At 47.7% G+C, this 14,288-nt stretch overlaps 1 pseudogene; it reads left to right on the top strand.

The window, feature by feature from the left end:
- Positions 1–7,758, top strand: part of LOC149344319 (uncharacterized) — a 51,947-nt pseudogene extending 44,189 nt beyond the window's left edge.
- Positions 7,759–14,288: the final 6,530 nt, after the last annotated feature.

Here is a 14,288-nt window from a genome sequence, read left to right as displayed (position 1 = left end):
AAATGGTCACCGGGTGTAGTTTTGGCAACAGTGACCTGAAATAAACTATTGCTTACATCGCAGGGCACGCGTACGATGAACGGGAAACGCCGGTGTGACCCAGACTGCCGAGCCTTCCTTCACGGCCAGCAGCAGTCGTCGCTGTCGCTAGCTTGTGGATAACAAGTTAGGCCGTTTCAGTTAAAGCGAACAGTCGCCAAACATACTTCTGGATAAAGTAGTTTAAAAAAAGTACTGGTCACGTCGGAGAAATCCGGGACAAGAAGCGAGAAGCGCCGATCCTGCGCGATGCCAACAACCCGGCTGCCAAGTGTTTCTCAGGCGTGCGATCGCATCATCGCTTCCCACATATTGTCGCACTGCGTGAACAAGCACGAGTACAACCAGTGAAAAAGAAACCAGATTGTTTAATAGAAGTAAATCGCAGATTGCGTTTTATGTTATGAAAAGAGCACTAGCTGTTCTTACGCAGCGATGTAAACAACAGTATGAGTGCAGTCGTCCTCATCGGCGCACTCGTGGGGAATTTTCATGCTTGCGCGGTTAATATTCATTGGCGTAATATTATCTTCAAGCACTCCCTTAGACAGAACACGTGTAGCAGCGTTAGATGACATTCGGTTGGAAGGCATTCGAAGCGCCCGTGTAGCAGAGGTATAAGTGGTGATCAACTTCCTGCTAGAGGTTACCATAAACGAAAGGATGACAAGAAAGGGAAAGTTTTCACTCTTCGCTGAAACGTCATTTCGAGCCCCAGATACTTCCACGGTAGCTTGAAATGTAATGCAAATATGTTTACGCGGGCTACGCATTTGTTAGAATTTAAGTATACTTCAGACGGATTGATTGCGTATTTACGAAAGTACGCTTTAAATACATGGCGAACACCAAAATGCGATTTCCCGAAACTCGATTTCGAGCATTAGATTGTTCAACGACAGCTTGTAGTGCGCTGCAAACATGCTAATGCGGACTGCAATTTGCTAGAATTTCAGTATTCTTTCGACGAATTAATTGGGTATTTACGGAAGTACACTTCAAATACATTGACAGCACGCAAATGCCATTTCCCGAAATGCGATTTAGAGAACTCGACTGTTCAACGGCAGCTAGAAGTGTGGTGCAAATACGTTAAAACAAACTGTTAGAATTGAAGTATACATCGGATGAATTAATTTCATATTTACGAAAGTACACTTTTAATACATTGACAAGATGCTAAAACTGCATACATATACGTTTACAAGGACTGCCCGTTTTTTAGAATTGAAGTATACTTTGGATGAATTAATTTCATATTTCCGAAAATACACTTTTAATACACTGACAAGATGATAAAACTGCATACATATTTTTTCACGTATTTGAAAAGTGCTCGAAGTATGCTTCAAGTCAGGTATTTTTGGCACATTTTAAAAATATATTTCGAATACCAAGCTTGAAATTTCAGGAACGTATTTCCTACATATCTTTAGTGCATTCACGAATACAAAATATGTTCAAAATACAATTTAAATAGCCCACCGTATATTCCAAACGCATTAGTTTTTGCTAAGGGTCCGTATTGCAGCGGGGGCTTGGGTTTCTGCAGACAATTCAGGAAAATGAGATTAAATTCAGCTCTGGTGCAATAGAAGCAAGTGGCAGTGAGAGGAGGTTCAATAGATGCGAAGCAGAGTGTTTCCTAGGACAGCAAGCGTGTTGGTGGACGTCAGGCGTCAGCGTGCCTTACGAAATCGCACTTCACAAAACTCAACAGGCGTACAGAGCAGGCAGAATATAGAGTTGGGAAAAGAAGCACCATCAAGTGTACACGCGGTAGCTTGGCGAGTAGTAAAGTGCGCGCAATGGTAAGCATCTAGTCTAAGCTGCAAAGCTTTAGTAGCATGTGCACAAGACAGTGGTCACGCTATGTGCGCTATATGCTTATGAGCGGCTTACTCCGAGCACGCGTTCAGTTCTCACCCTAGCCACAAGCTTCTGGAAGAGAAGGTGCAAAAGCAACCGCTGATTTTGTGTCATGTCTGCAAAGCAGCTGCAAAGTGCCTACAAAGCAGCTAGTAAAGAAATGCTGCCTTTGTCACGCCGGCAGCTAGATACAATTTTACTTGCTGTATTTAGTTTTACTCGAGTATTTTACAGAAAGTGCATAATTAAAGCACTATAAGCATGCTCCCAGGTGGTCGCAACCATGGGAATTCAGTTTGCAGAGCTCACTGTACGCGAGCGTTACGAACTGCAGCTCTTGAGTATGCGTACAGGAAAGAAGTAATGTCTAAAGCTGACATAGCTAGCAAGGTACACGAGCGAGTACTGAAGCAGCTCCCGCCTGGCGCGCACACAGCAGGGTGTATTAGCACAAAGATATATCAGCCTTCCGTTCAATGCGTAAGTTAGTGTTCCAGCGGTCTGGACAACGGAAGTGCACGAAGTACAAGGAGAGACAATTAGGAGGGCGCTTATATATGTATACAAAGTGTTATGGTAGTGGCGTTAGTTTTGTGATGACTTTGCTCTATATCTATCACCTATGTCCCAGCATCTTATGCCGAATATTGATTTCACTGCATTTGATTAGCATCGCCTTCCCAGGCATGATGGCATGGACACAGGAACGGAGAAACGCGTGCTGAGTCGTACGCAGTGAGGCGCAGAGGCACCAGAGTGGTGACTGCGGCCCCCACGATAGTCGCATGACTGCTGTTAACAATGCTCGAAGGTAACTCCAGGAGGAGTCAAAAGGCCGCGACACTGAGGGTCGCCGCTCACGCAGGTACCCGCGCGCCTCTGAATTGTGGGCTTCTTATTGGTGTACTCTTCAGGCGCACGCTTATTAAAATAATTTGGAAACACCTTTACTGCGCTGAAGAAAGTTTTGTTGGTCAAAACCTTTCCTGGAGCGCGTTTTTTCGGTGTGGAGACAAAACATCTCAAACTGAACTCGACGAAGAGGTGCCCCAGCAGCCTCCGCTGAAATCGGGGTGTGGTGTCAACACTGGAACATGTTAGGTGTGGGCGCAGCGCTCGCATCCATCTCAGACTAACGCAAAACTGCATGAATGACCTGATCATGAATCCCGTCTTTAAATAGACAGTGAGGACAGGTCAGTCCTTTTTTGTTGTTAGCAGCAAAGGACGTATTTATTACTGAGAAATTTAGAGTTAAGTATGGAATGTGTTCTTCCCCCCATTTGATTCAAGCTCGAGATGCTGATGACGAGATCTTAAACTAAACTCCACCATCGCTCTCCAGAAGTAAATGACGAAGTGGCCTAGCGAGAGGTAGGAAACTCTAGTTAGTTTCGGTTTCAACTACTTCAGCGCACCTGGTGACCGAAGGAGACACGATGTTCAAAAAAAAAATAAATCGCTGAGATGCACGCAGCGCGCCAGAGTGCGGCGGTCGCCGAATTGTCTGAGTCATCAAGAAAAGCAGCTGCCTTGTTATCGCAGACGGTGGATCGAATGCTGCTCAGGGATGAAATTTTTTCAGCTGGACACCTTTGCCGCGGAAACGATGCGACGTTCAAACCAGCTTTCCTCCAACCGCTACGGCTGAAATTGGCGCGGACGTCTGGAATTGCTGCACAATAGTATATATGAAAGTTTCCCACCAATGCCCGATAACCTTGGTGATCTGCACAAATATTTGCAGCTTATCTCGTCGTCTCGAGCAGGTACCAGCGTGCAATAGACGATATGCGAAATGCGCAGCGCCATCTCTCGGCGCTCCGAGAACTAAGTCCTCCATGTTGGCACGGTACAGAAAACGAAACCGCTGCCCAGCGTTGGGTTAAAACGGCTGCGCTTCGTTTGAAAAGTAAAATGCAATGTCCCAACTGGGATAGCAGTATTTGTAAAAAAAAAAAAAAAAAAATGCCGATGCAGTGTTGCGCTACCCTCTCCACTGTGAAAAGACACTACGATGCGTGACAGAACTAGGTGCGTTCAAGCTTTTCACTTTTCTATTTCTTTTTTCTTTACTCCGTCCCAACGTTTTAGTAACACAAAACGCCATGCGAGGTATCATGTGTCAGCACGCGGATCAGTGCGCAGCTTTCGCTTTCTGCGCTGATTTTTGACAAATCTCTCGAGGTGATTTGCGTTTAAATTAAGATAAGGACCACAGCCTTTGTTGTCTCTGATCAAAATTAGAAGCCGATTTCGTGCGTTTATCAACTCTCCGGTCGGGCGTGAATATATATAGACGCATACTTGAACAACGTAATAGAGAAGGTAATTTTTTTGAGCGGGCCAATCGCTTGTGCCGTGGCGGAATGTTCACTCGAAGAACCGTATGCCGATTACTGCTTAGTTTGCTACGTGTTCAGTTAAGTTTTTCCCGTGTTCAATTAGTTTTAGAAGGGCGAGCAAACTCTCTGGACCATATACGCATATGTTATGCGCGTTAAGGAGTCTTTGTGAAGCAATACACCCTACGTATAAAAACTGAGGTGCGAATGGTTTATTTCTTGAGGATTCCTATACCTTCGATATCTGCGGCGACGAAAATCTAAAAAAAAAAGAATCGAATAATATAGCTACTTTATTATGAAGGAGGGACGCATGTCTAAGCTAGAATAATACAATAATGGCTGCATTTGGGCGAGTTGGTTAGACATGTTAAACCTGGAAAGCGCATAAAAACAACGGACAAGTAAGTAAGTGTAAAACAACGCGTGAAATTGTTGAGGCAAGTGAGATAGCACGATCTGGCGATGAATGTGTAAGTGGTGCGTCGATTTTGCTGTCTGAGAAAGAGATTGCATATCTTTCTTCTTTTGCATGTGCAGCCAGATAATATTTTATCTTGTTTGAGTTTTCTTCGCATGCGCAGGTGATCTGAAGTGTACATATATTCTGCTCTCGCATGAAAATAAAAATCAGTTGGAAGTAAGCGCTCGTGTGTCTGTCTCTTTCTGTTGTCCGTTGTTTTTATGCGCTTTCCAGGTTTAACATAACTAAGCTAGAAAGTACGTGCAACAGTGTTCTGAAAACGCTTCAGGCCATCAGATTTTATTATCGTTGTGGCAAGCTCCAACAGCTTGCTTCGCAACAAAGCCATTTGTCCAAGTTTGGGAGTAAGCTAATTAAGTTTCGGAAGCAACCGAACATGCTAATTTAGCCCCTGCACACACAGCTTGACCAGCGTATCGATCGAGTCCGTGCATACACCTACAGCTGTAACATCTTTCTCTAACCAAGCCGCCGCGGTGGCTCAGTGCTTATCTGAAAAAAAAAAGCTGCGTCTTTGCTTACAATATTTTGAATTATATGTGCATGGCCACTTTCCTCTTGTTAATGTCGACTGACTGCGTCTTAAGCAGGATGCGGTTTCAACGAATTGTGGCGAAAATCAACCGACGCCGGGCTCTGAAACGGTGACGTTGAAAACCGCGGATGCGCATTGCACATTACAGTAAAGGAATCGAATTACGCAGCTGGTCAGCGCGAACGAAAGTTCGCGCTGTCACAGAAGTTTGTCAACACACGTGCGCACTCACCGCAAAATAACCGCTCGCTACCCTACCAGATGAATTCGCGTCCACCTGGGAATCAAATAGCCATGATAATGCGTGATGCTTGAACTGGTGCTTTAATGCGAGCATTAAAACGACAACAGCACACGGTCACGGTTCGACTTTCCAACCCACTTTCGAGTGCGGATTATTGTGATCGTCAGCGCCAGACTTCAAGCGAAGCTGAGGATGCGGTAGGAGTAAGCTGGCGCTTATTGAAAGCACCTACATTTGGTCGAAGATCAGCTGTGAAAACAACGCAGCAGCTGAAGCTTGCCAGTTGAAATTCCACTTGCAAGAAGAAAGCACGCATAGCAAACGATGCACCAGCTCGACGAGCTCGACCGCGCCAAGATGGAAACCGGAAGTTGTGGGCGCGGTGTTGCCAGACCGCCAAGCAATTTCGCATATCGTCTATTCCTAGCTGGAGATGCACAGAACACTTTAAGACCACGCATAAATGCTGGTAGACGCCTTCGGGTATTGACCACACTTATGGGCTACTGCACGTGCTTCTAAGAGCTAGGCAGAGTGCATGCTTGGCCTCCCTGGCGGCCTTCACGGCTTGAGGAGCCTCCCGATGAGCCGCTGTTCTTAGCTGGACAGCGCACTTGCCTCCCTTTGCCGCTTTCGGTGCTTTGCGTGCTGCCGCTTCCCACCGCTTCTGTTTTCCGTGCTCGGCAGGCCGCTCAGGGCCTCTCGCTGATTCCGGTATTCAACGCCCCACAGGGCTCGCCCGCTCTTCATCGGCCTGAGAGACGCGCTTGGCAGCGTTGCTAATTTCGTCTCTGCCTACATATGCTCTACGCAGGCGACATAGTCGATTCTTCCTACCTTCCGACTCAAGTTGCTCGATTGCGCGGCCACGGAAATTGGATGGGCAGGAAGCCTGAAAAGCCTGGAAAGGCGCATTTACCAGCGCACAGCGACAGGATGAAAGATACGAAAGATTAAGAAAACGAGGCTTTTTAACGCGCACCTCGTGTGGCTGCCATTTAAAACACGTGGAGTGAGGGGTGGCCGCTTCCCCTCACTGGCTGGCCTTTCTTGATGGATTTGTGTGCGCGACGGAACGTTGATGTGCGGGTGGTGGTGAAAAACGTTTATCTTGTTTTAAATTGTTACAGAGAGGTGATTGCGGTAAGGCATTGACAGCGCGATGGTGTCGTGATAATGTGTGACTGGTTCGCAGAGCGTGGTTTGCGCTGGCAGTGGTTTCGAACCCTCTCAGCGCTGCGTGTAGGTGGAGTTAATTTAGTTCACCAGCACGAGAACCTCCACGTGCCATGGTCCCTGCCACCTTTCACTTGCCGCGGTGGGCAGGTGAAAGGTGACAGGTTGTGTTTAGGAGGTGCATGAGAGCAAAAACTGTCCGGCATCGACTGCGGCTGCGTCTGTGTGAAGCCTCTACTTTCCAACCACGGCAGGTTGCACGGCTTTCCCTCTGTCCACCTACCATTCGTATCCCTCTCCCCTCACTTGTCTCCACTTGTAGAAGAGGGCAGGGAGCCGCCGAACTAAGGATGACTCGATGAAATGAATAAAAGAACAGATTACTAATTTAAATAGAATAAGCCTGGAATCAAAATTGGAACCGAATCGGAATCGGGACCGACTCGGGATTTTAATAGATTGGTGAGTGAAAGACAATATAATCAGCTTTGGAATAGAATCACAGTTGGAATACATTAGAGAGTGAAAGAGCATTGCTATCGTATTTTCTTTGCGTCAATCCAATTCATCGCCCCTAAGTTTTCTTTCAGGTTCTGCTCGATGTTTTTCTTCAGCTTGGGACTATTTTCGCCTTGAGTTTTGCAGAGGGCGGCAGATGCGAGCGCTTTATACTTCAATGTGCCGACGCCATCGTAGTATGCTTGTCAAAATGTGCTGTAGGGGGTGATCCCTGTATTTTTTTTACAGCTGTATTTTTTTAGGAGCTTACAAAGCTCCTTTTACAGTGAAAGTAGCTTATTTAGCAACAGAACGCGATAATCATTTGGTATAGGCCTACATAAGTTTGTTCTCAGTGTTACTTGTACATAACCGTTTTTACCCAGTGTCTGTGCAGCGATGTTTCAAAGCGTGTCATTCAAATGTTCATGCGCTCTCTGGTTTGCAGATCTCTATACTGGCAAGCGTCTACCATACCTACAAGATGTATTCACCGGATTAAAGCAGCTCAAACGTGGGTCTGCTTGTTCACATGCGGCCTTTGACGTCCGTGTCCAAAACAAACTGAGTTTATGCGTTGATATTAAACCGATCTAAACTACGCCTTCGATGTATAGTTCTACACTAGAACGTAAAGCGTAGGTGAACGCTGCAAGAATAAATGTTTGGGAACGTTTTCTCTTTGAAGCGACAGTTGATAAGTGAGGTGGCGCTCTATCAACTGAATTACATAATTTTTTATTCATTTTACAAAGAAATTCTGCGCATCGAATTATCCAAACGCTCGTGAAGCAAGCCCAACGTTCAATTCAATTCAATTTCATTTATTTTCCAGAAAATTCTGGCGGCTGCCTGGACTAAAAGCTGTAGGTATACAGCTTGACGAGGCCCAGGCAGCCGTTACAAGGCATAGGAGCAGACTTTGTTGAGAACATTGACATACACACAAAAAAATAAAAACGAACACATAGTCAGGTTACAGTTTTCACAAAAACAGGACATCCAGAAAGCACAAAATCATCAATAAATTACGATAGGGAAATACAGAAAACATCTTTGCATAAGATACAAGGGATGAGCAGCTGTACTTGGGCGCGAATTATACGTCAGGAATTATTTTTGAAGAAATAATTCACGCAATGCTTTCTTAGTAGGGTTATTTATGTTTTTATATCTATTTAAAATTACTGGAAGATTGTGCTGTAATGCTTGGAACTTACAGTCAGTGCGAAAATGGGGAACAAACCAAGTGTCTGTGTTGCGAGTATTAACTGTGTGATCGTTCTGTTTCAATAGCGCAGTGCCTTCTATCATAGACCTAAAGGATGACGACAGATGAAATGAAAGCAATATTCGTAATTCATACATACTTTGAATTTTTAACACAATGAATGTTTCAAAAGCTTGCCGTGTGTGGCTTAGGTAATCAAGATTGGCAATGTGACGTATAGCTTTCTTTTGCAGAAGGTAATTTTTTTCTAGGTTGGCCTTAATTGTTCTCAACCAGACTAATGAGCAATAGCTTATTTGCGAGACAAATAATGCATTATATATTTGTAGCTTTATTCTACCAGGAAGGAACGCGCGGCAACGAGCAATTGCACCTGTTACCAACGAGAGGTTTTTTATTATCTTCTCAACATGCGAATCCCATGTAAGGTTGAAGAAAAAGTTACACCTAGTATGGTGTGTTCGTGAACAATTTCAATTTCTTCACCACCACAAGTGATCTTTTTTTCTAGACGAAAATTTTTGTTTCTTGCACAAAATTGCACGTTGATTCCGCCCGGCTGGTTTTGACGACTGCCCAGTGCATGGACGTTCATAATCACTACGCCAATCACTTCAGGCTTAACCTACTCGGACAAAGTGCTCGTTACTTGAAAGAAGGCCGAATGAAATGCAAGAATCCAGCTGGGAATTATATCCTGCACCGCCACTTTTGCGGAAAGTACTGATCGTCGTAGCAAGAAATATCTATTGGTGTTAGTCGGCCGGGTTAGTTTTGTAGCGAGAGCTCTACTATGCTACCCAGTCGAGCATTTCGCCGCGATCGTAGGAGGCCGATTGTGCGCATGCGCGAAACTAGAGAGGAGCAGCAGGTGCGCGGCGCATGACGTCAGAGTTCGCCGCCGCCACCGCACTAGGAGCCGTGCCGGCCCGACTAGGCCCTCCGGCGCCGCGCGTGAATGAGCGGCGGAGGCGCCTGAGCAAAGAGAAGGACGTCTTGCCAAGCGGAGACGTCAAGGTAGCTCTCGCTACGTATATCCAGGCATAGCTCAGCTAAGCCACTGCCAATTTTTTTTATTGTAATTGTGGCTACAAAGTTAAACCTCTAGCCTGGCTCAAACCATTTCCAAGACATCAAATAGCTTTCGCGCTGTTTCGCCATGCGACTTCACGGCGCCGAACTCGAGACGTATGGATCTCTTGCCGTATTTTTTTTCCACGCATCACAGCTCCGTGAAGTTACCCAGCTGCCCTAACGAAATTATGAACGATATTAGTAACGAATTATATATCACTGGTTGCAATGGGCTCGTGTACAGGAAAGAAAAAACAAATTGACCGTAGCGTTTGTCTCCACCGCAAAAGTGTTGAACTCAAAAATCCCAGTGCATTTACTGCCGAAGTTTCCTCTCCTAAGTTTCGAAGATCTACACTTCTTCGCTGCCTTGTAGAGTAGCGAAGTTCGTAAGGTAGCATACTGGGCGTCGCCTAGTTAACCTCTCTGTCTGTCCGTTCATCATTTTTTCTCTCTCTCATTGCACTAATTTGTTCAGTTTTTCGATAACTCTTCGATTTACGCCGATTTTTTGCGCGTTTTTCTTTTCGCCGTTTTACGAATGCCGGTAGGTAGAAAATGTGATACTTGCTACAGATGGCGGCTAGAGGCAGCGCATAAAAGAGAACTGGGTGCATATGAGTTTCTCGCTGCGCTGCCAGCGTTTATAGCGTGACGGCTTTCAGTGTGGAACGAATTTTGATACCTTAAGTTTAAAGACATTACACTAACGTCGACTTCCAACCCTATAGGCGATGTTAGTAGTAATTTGTGCAGTCTAATTGCACGTCCTCGGCGCCTTAGGTCACCTTCTGGCGCTGTGTCATCCTGCTTGGCAAGCGCTGGATACGCCGTGAGAGATGACATAATGGCATTGTGGCAGGAGCAACGGCAACGCAACGACCTCGCCAAACCACGTTCCCCGCCGCCAGTGAAGTGCTACTCGTGTGGCTGTGAAGAGACCCTGAATTAGCAGCACCTCGTGTGGCAATGTGAAGGGATAAGTCTGCGCGTGAAAATCCTCGCCCCAGTGCGGTGACGTCCTATCAGAACTGAATTCGGCCGAAAACTGCCGCGAAAGACACGCTTAACTCACTGTGGAGCTTCCCAAGCGAGGCTTCCAAAGTGCATCAAACCTAGCCCTGCACTACTTTCCTTGACTCCGTTAAGCCACGAGCCAAACTTTAAAAAAAAAATCCACCTCTCTTTCTCTCTCTCCTACTTCTTGGAGCGCACAAAGCCTTGTGAGACGTTGGGCTCCCAACCACATTTACGGAGCCACACTATGAATACCAGAAGCATTCGCACTTTTCTCCGCCTTCTTGCTACTACCTTGGTAGTGTCCGTTACGACTATCGGTTGTTCACCACGAGCACGCGAGGCGAAGTCCAGGCGCGATGGCAAAGTTTCGATGTAGGCGAAACGCGAGGCGTGTTCTCTGCGACGTCAGTTCACGTTACAAAGCCGCAGGTGGCCAAATTAATTCGGAGCCCCCGTCTACGGTGCCTCTCTCTTCTTTCTTTCAGTCTCTCCTCCTTCCCTTTCGTCAAGTCGCTTTAGAGGTGTCCACTTAGAGTGAAACAGTTACCATACCTTTCGTTATCTTATATACAATTCTATTCATCCTTCCCTATTCACGACCGTCCCCTTCAGAAACCCCGGATGTAGTCACACAAACTCGCACGCCACGTTGGTTTCCTTGATCAAAAATGATAATGTGACGAGCAGAAATATATATTCACAAAAGGCGGTTGCAGATATATACAGCGAGAGACAGCAAAGGAGTCTACAATAAGAGCCGGTGCCTGAAAACACTTCGGCCTCCTTGTCCACCACACACATGCACCATACTTCACATTCCGGTCGGCAAAAGCACCGTGCCGGTGCTAAGGACAACACGCGTCAGGGGCGTAAGCCGAGCCACACGAGCGACATCAGTCACAGGGCGGGTGAATGCCTTCGAAAAAGAGACAGGACTAACTTCGTACGTGACGTCGGTCACCTGGCGGAGGACTCGATAAGGGCCAGTGTAGCGGGGCAGCTGCTTTTCAGACAGTCCAACGCGGCGAGAGGGACCCCACAGGAGGACGAGAAACCCCGGGGAGAAGTGGACGGCCCGATGTCGGTGGTCGTAAATGGTCTTGTGTTGGTCCTGAGATGCAGAGAGACGAGCGTGAGCAATTAGATGCGCCGTGGCGGCGCGTGTAATGTGGGCGCAGCAATAGCGGGCGGCAACAACATGTCCAAAGGCAAATGAGGATGGCGGTCAAACAAAATATAGAAAGGATGAAAGCCTGAAGTGTCATGGCGGGACGAATTATAGGCGAACGTGATATAAGGCCAAACTTCGTCCCAATCGCGGTGGTGGAGAGAGACGCACATAGATAACATATCTGTGAGTGTTAGATTCAGGCGTTCGGTAAGGCCATTCATTAGTCTGAGGATGGTAGGCTGTGTAGAGTTTGTGATGGGTGGAACAGGCCCGAAGGATTCCGTCCACGACTTTGGACAAGAAATAGCGGCTGCGATCGGTGAGGAGTTGCCATGGTGCACCATGGTGAAGGATGACGTTGTGCAGAAGAAATACCGCAACATCTGTAGCGCAACTCGTCGGCAACGGACGCGTGGTGGCATATCTTGTGGCATAGTCGGTGGGGACAGCAATCCACTTGTTGCCAGATCAGGTCAGCGGGAAAGGGCCAAGAACGTCGAGAACGACACGACAGAAAGGAGCGGGAGGTAAGTCATTAGGCTGGAGGCGACCAGACGCAGCACAGAGGATTTTTTCCGGCGTTGACACACGCCTCAAGTGGCGACGTAGCGATGGACGGCACGGTACAATCCTGATGGAAAGAAACGGTGGCGGACGTGGTCGTGTGACGTCCGGCGGTTGGCAGGTCGTGAAGTTCGGACAAGACATCTGAGCGCAGGCGCTGCGGCACAAGCAGCAGGACGAGCCGGTCAAGGTGGAGACTGCGCCGGAACGGAATACCATTTTCAAGCACAAAAAGCCGCAGTGAAGAATCGGGGCGGACAGCGGCGAGCTCTTCAATGACCGTGAGTAGCCAAGGATCGCGTTGCTGTTCGGTGGCGACGTTCAGCAAGTCGGAAATGGCGAAGACAAGGTGCCGTGTCGTTTTCATTTGAGTTAGGTGGATCCACAGTGTGACGAGATAAGCAGTCAGCGTCCTGGTACAGACGTCCGGACTTCTACACTATGCTGAACGAGTGCTCCTGTAGTCTGAAGGCACAGCCACCAAGACGCCCCGTGGAATACTGAAGAAAAGGAAGCCAGTGAAGGGCGTGGTTGTCGGTCCCGACGGAGAAAGGATGACCGAAGATGTAAGGGCGAAATTCAGCAACTGCCAAAACGGGAGCCAAGCATTTACGCTCAGTGATGGAGTTGTTGCGCTCGGCGGCCGAAACAAGACGGCTGGCGTATGCAGTGACGCGTTCGTGGCCCTGCTGCCACTGCAAGCTATCACAGAACCGGTCCCGTGTCTACTGGCGTCGGTGCGAACTTCAGTAGGAGCTGGCGAGTGAAAACGGCTCGCTGCTAAAAGGCGGCGCGCAGAGACGACGGACAAAAAAAGACACACAGAAAGGCGCTTTTCTGAGTGTCTTTTCTTGTCCGTCGTCTCTGCGCGCTGCCGCGTAGTAATGAACGCCGCTTTTTCATTGTCCACGTTGTCCACAGCGATCTGCCAATGTCTGGAACGCAGATCGATAGATGGGAAATAGTTGGCTCCATGGATAGACGTCTTTTCTGTAAGTCGGCTATGGTGGCAGTAACCCACGCAAAAAGCCAGGTACCACCTTTCTTTTTAACTAAGACCACATGAGAGGCCCGCGGACTTTAGGGGGGCTCAATTATGCCCTTGTCTAGGATCTTGCGACTTCCTGTTGAATGACGGTCCGTTCGGCACTGGAGACTCTGTACGGTCGCCGATTAAGAAGGTAGGAGTCGCCTGTGTTTATTCTATGCTTAACAACGTACGTTCGGCCCAAAAGGGGATCGTCAAAATCAGAGACGGCGCGGAAAGACACCAAAACACGTCGATGATTATGAGCTTGGGCAGATAACAGGCGGGGAGCATTTTCGAGTACTAGTCGGCTGGGACGGCTACAGTAGACGATGGGCGACTAGAAGAGGACGGCACGGACGTGGTGAGAGATGAGATGCGGCATTCGTATGTTGAGCTAACGGTCACTACTGCGATCACCTTGAGGAAGCGACTGGACGTAAGCGGTAAAATTCAGAACTGGAAGGTACGCATGGTTCTTAAAAATGCCGACGACTCTTTAGGGAAGAACAAGATATTTTGCCAGGAGAACGTCCATGATGGGAGAAGCGATGTAATCACCGTCAGGGACAGGCGAGATAGAGGACAAGAAAACGTAGGTCGCGGCTTTAGGCGCAAGACGGACAAAATCACCAGTACACAGGCGGTGGACAATGGGGTCGGCGGGTTCCGTTATCAGACGTAGGTCGAGCTGGACGGCATTTGAGGCGCAATCGATGATGGCGGAAAGGTCAGAGAGGAAGTTAACCATGATGATGAGGTCTTGAGGGCAGTGGGCAAGCACAGTCAATGAAACGGAAGTATAGCGTCCTGTGGTGGACACACGGACAGTGCACATGCCAACTGCGGCAGGTGTTCCGCCATCGGCCACACGAGCAACGGCTGAGGGGCCAGGCGTGGACACTTCGCGCATGCGACGCTGAAGTATGGAAGACATATAGATTTTTAAGCCAGCGGGCTTCAGGCTACTTGCTTGTATGCAAGCGGCTGGCATATGGTATGTTACCGCAC

This window comes from Amblyomma mixtum, chromosome 5, assembly GCF_055824585.1.
Source record: "Amblyomma mixtum isolate Tamu chromosome 5, ASM5582458v1, whole genome shotgun sequence".
Lineage (NCBI taxonomy): Eukaryota > Metazoa > Arthropoda > Arachnida > Ixodida > Ixodidae > Amblyomma > Amblyomma mixtum.
The sequence above is the reverse complement of the archived record's forward strand: the minus strand, read 5'-3'. Positions and strand labels throughout refer to the sequence as shown.